A 5000-nucleotide genomic window follows, 5' to 3' on the forward strand; every position below is an offset into this window, starting at 1 on the left:
TCATACAATACCCTCCAAATCATGAGGGCTGCATGATGTATGAACATAGACACAAAATTCAATTCAGATGTTTTATATCTTGTGTGATGTCGCTAAAGCATGTTTAGATGGGGTTGATGGTATAAGCAGTGCAAATAAACCAAAAAAGTGAGTGCGAATATTAAAAACATCTACATGGTCAGAACAGGCAATTTATTAATAACTGACCAAGTGATGAAACTAAAAACAGTGCAAAAGCAGTTTGAAAAAATAACTGCCAATGTCCTAAACAAGGTCTACATGTTTCAGCCTATGGTTTGAAAGACAATCAGGCTTTCATCAGGACCAGAATAACCTTATGCTACTGCTGTACTAAACGTGTAGTCCAAAAGTGAAAATATACAAGACCTACTTGAATGCAGGTTTTCATAAACTCCCAAATACTCGTGGAGTAATTCCCAAATCCTAGAAACAATGATATTAAAAATTATAATAATAATAACAATAGTGTTCACAAACATTTTCTGCAACAAGAACTATTTAATGGATGCTTAAGCAGCTCTGTTGAATCAGCATTATGTCAGCTTAGTTCAACAATTATACACCGATTATTAGCGCAATGCGCCAAAACAAATTCTATCAATTTATTAATTTTTTTTTTTTGACGAAACGCTTACCCCTCAAAGTGCGGGGACTCCCCTCACCTCACCTGGCATCCGCTCATATGAATGAGGCCCCGTATCGAAATAAACGGGTATAGCATATAATTTGCAACACATTTGTCTGCATATAGCGCTCAAAACGCTATGCGCTTTTATACTATCTCAAGATCATGGTAAACACAACAACTAATCAGTCCGGAGACAAAAATCTAGTATATCTATACTGATAAGAACTAAGTAAGAGTTAGCTCTTTTAGTCTCTCTCATTTATAGGTGTAACAACATCGAGAGAGACATATTATTTCAAAGGAGTATTGTTTGTCGTAATCGTTTCATCATATCGGCCAGGCAATTATTCATTCCAAAATATATTGTCCTACGTGTTAAATACAAAATGTCTTTTTTTGTTTGGACGACTAATACTGCCTGATCCAAACTATTTTTGGTAAACAAAAGGCTATACCACGTGGAGACATAGCAGTTGTTAACTGATTATTTAACGGTTTGCTCAGACACATACCGTAATGCAAGGCTGATAACGCATTGCCAAAATAAGACCTATTTGAAAGACCGATACAACAACGGTACGGTTCCTTAAAGTACAGACTAGACTCAGCACACAAACAATGCAATGTAGAAACACTAACCTGTCCGTCGGTACCTCCGGCAGTGTAGAGCTGGACGGGAAGGTACCGGCGCCTAAGATTGACGCGTATAAATGTATACGCGCCAACGTGACAAAACGTCAAGGGCTTATGGGAATTGTAGTTTAATCGTATTCAGTGTCTCAAACAGTCTCGAGGTTTCTAAGGGAGTGAGATGTCATACAGTTATAAATGACATTCATTATGTATGAAGTCCACAGAAAGTGCGCTTAGTTCAGCGTTTCAGAGTAATCAAAGCGCAATCATCGTGTCAATCTCCATGGTCACTGGGATCATAAGAAAATGCATAATGACGCTTGAACAGCAAGTCCTTTATAAAACTGTATTCAACATACATAACACTATATATGCTGAATACTTGTAGTGATTGATGGCAAAAACCTTCAGATATACACACCAGAATGAATGCTGCCATAAAGATCAAAAACATATTCTGACTTATATGAGATGTGTGGTATCATTACTGGACGTCAAATGTGCCACTGTCAGTTAAAGACTGGTCCACGGTATATCATCATTCAAACCTTGCGTATCACTACGAAGTTTAAAAATCCATTGTTGTTCCTTTTTAAACAAAAATCGAGTGATATCGCTAACATGTGTGGGAATAAAGGGTTGTTCTAATACCGTCCACTTCAATTCATCTGCCTTATGTTGATATGCAAGAAAGTGTTGTGTAAGTTTAGTCGCCTGCTTCCTGCACTGAATAGTGCTCTTATGTTCATTGATACGCAGCTTTACTTTGCGTGTCGTTATTCCGACATACCTCAATGAACACGGGCATGTAATGAGATATATCACTCTTTCAGAATTACAATTCATATGTTTCTTGATTAACCATGGTTTTTTTGTACCAATGTCCACTTGTTTGGTCGGTTGAGTATGTGGATATGCTGTACAGGAACCACAAGGGAAATGTCCCTGTACCCTTGGTAAATCCCACAGCGTGGTGGTTTTTGTAGATGTAGAGGTCTTGGGTCTAGTATGTACAAGACTATCTCTCAAATTGGCTCCTCTTTTATATGAAAAAAGGGGCTTGGATAAAGTATCTGGCCCAATGTTCAAAATCTGCCAGTGTTTACGTATACCTTTTTGGACCCTATTAGTTTGGGTGCAGAAAGTATGTACAAATGTAAGTCTCATGAGTGGAGGTTTAATAACTACTGGTTCAAGAAGGACTTCTCGATTATTGTTCAGAGCCCTTTTCAGAGCCTTTTTCACAAGATGTGATGAATATTGACGCTCTTGCAATTGAACAGAAAGCATCTGGGCATGTTTACGGAAGTTACCAGTATCTGAACAGTTTCTACGAACACGCAGAAACTGTCCCACCGGCAGATTTTCTCGCAATGCTCTGGGATGATAGCTTTGAAAAGTCAGAAGAGAATTTCTGGCCATAGGCTTTATATATAATTCACTGCCTAGACCCCCTTCTACAGGATATATTCAAATATCCCAAAAAGGTAACGTCTCTTTACTGTGTTCCATGGTAAATTTCAAAAAGGGATTTTGTTGATTCAACCAGTCATGGAATTCAGTAACGGCTTGAATGGTACCTCTAAAGATGACAAAAATGTCATCTATGTAGCGTTTCCACACCATTATTTCAGCACGGAAAGGAATGTCAGAAGTAAGTACATGATTTTGTTCAAAAGCATGAACATACAGATTGGCTAACGAAGGCGCAAAAATACTGCCCATCGATGTACCTGAGACTTAAAGATACAAATTTTCCTCAAATCGATTTTTTTTTTTTCGGTCATTGCCAATCTTGCACATTCCATGATGAACGGAATGGGTGTGATCATCTCAGAATCTTCAGAAGTGGTTTCCAAAAGTTCACGTATCACATCTAGAGTTTCCAATCGTGGAATTGCTGTGTACAATGATTCAATATCAAAAGACACAAGAAAATCTAGATCTCCTTCGTGTCTTGTAGATAAGTTGGCATTCTTTTCACTAATGGTTTTAGAAAAAAATCAACAAAAGTAGACAGCGGTTTGTTTAAAAAGGAACAACAATGGATTTTTAAACCTCGTAGTGATACGCAAGGTTTGAATGATGATATACCGTGGACCAGTCTTTAACTGACAGTGGTACATTTGACGTCCAGTAATGATACCACACCTCTCATATAAGTCAGAATATGTTTTTGATCTTTATGGCAGCATTCATTCTGGTGTGTATATCTGAAGGTTTTTGCCATCAATCACTACAAGTATTCAGCATATATAGTGTTATGTATGTTGAATACAGTTTTATAAAGGACTTGCTGTTCAAGCGTCATTATGTAAAGCTTACCGACTTTGACCCCTGGTTTCTTGATATTGTTGGTATATATAAGGTAGTAAGGGATTGGAAACCGAAGGGTCGGTAAATATTTTTCCCTTGGACCCCTTTTGATCAAAAATTTTGTTGTCGATTGCAATTATTTCCCATGAACGAGGAATTCCCAGTAAGCCCGGGTCATAAGCTTGCGTTGATTAAGTCCCTGCCCTTTGTACACACCGCCCGTCGCTACTACCGATTGGATGGTTTAGTGAGGTCCTCGGATCAGCCCCGCCGGGGTCGGCAACGGCCCTGGCGGAGCGCCGAGAAGACGATCAAACTTGACTATCTAGAGGAAGTAAAAGTCGTAACAAGGTTTCCGTAGGTGAACCTGCAGAAGGATCATTAATGGCGGAGCGGCCCGAGTGACCGACGGCGCCAGCCCGAAGCCCTCGGCCCGCCTCCTGTGAGCACGCACCGTAGGCACAGGGCCCGGCCCTGGCGCACCCCGGCCGGCGGAGTGGTCTGCGGCCCATGGGGCGTTCGGGTGAGGACCGGGACTTCGGCAGGCCCCTATCCCCGGGAAAGGCCCGACCGACGCACGAGGGACCGGGGATGGCCCCCATACCCTGTCCCTCTCTGACACAGAACCCAAGCTCACCCGGCATGACCCCCCCCCCAGCGGTGAGGAGGGGGGAACCGAATGGCAGTGCATCCCTTGGCTGGCACCACCCCTCCCTCGAAAAGGCCCTGGCGCCGGCTGGGCCCTCCGCCGTCCCGAGACCCTGCCCGATCTGACCGGGTCTTGGGCAACCGAGGAGCTGCCCTTCTCACGTGGCAGGGTGGCCTGGAAGAGAAGGGGCCGAGGGCCTGCGAGGGGACCCCGGCTCCTCTCGGTGGGAGGTGTGTGGGATGGAGAGCCACCTGGCTCTTCCCTTCCGGCGCCTCTGACCCAGGCGAGGGTGGTGGTGGGCTGATCGCCAGCCTCGCTGGCATGGCTCGGGGCCTCCTGGTGACGGACGGCTGATGTGCAGGTGGAGCGACCCTCCCTCGTTGCCAGGTATCCGGTCTGACCCGGTCCCGTGTGGCCGGGCTGAGGGGTTTGAAGACTCGCGTGGTCCCTCCTGGGTTACCCCGGGAGGGACCGGCGGCTGCGCGGCAGCCTGCTCCAGTCACTCCGGGAGCCCCCTCCCTCGCCCCCGGGTTGGTGGGTGGGTGGGGGCAGGCTCCCGGGCCAGCGCCAGGCAATGGTTTTTTTCTCCCGACTGTGCTGTCTGACTCCCAGAGGGGAAGCCTTGAACGGGCGGGCGGCAGACGGACAGCATCGCCTTCCTCCCACCTCCCCTGCACCCGCAGGTGGGTGAACATTTTTTAAAAGTGGCGAGAATTAGTGTGAATTGCAGGACACATTGATCATCGACACTTC

The 5000-nt window shown here is 44.8% G+C and overlaps 1 pseudogene; it reads left to right on the forward strand.

Moving 5' to 3' along the window:
* Positions 1-4935: 4935 nt before the first annotated feature.
* Positions 4936-5000, forward strand: part of LOC146810713 (5.8S ribosomal RNA) — a pseudogene marked incomplete at both ends in the record, with an annotated part of 118 nt that continues 53 nt past the window's right edge.

This window comes from Triturus cristatus, chromosome 7 (genome assembly GCF_964204655.1).
Source record: "Triturus cristatus chromosome 7, aTriCri1.1, whole genome shotgun sequence".
In the NCBI taxonomy this organism is placed as follows: Eukaryota; Metazoa; Chordata; class Amphibia; order Caudata; family Salamandridae; genus Triturus; species Triturus cristatus.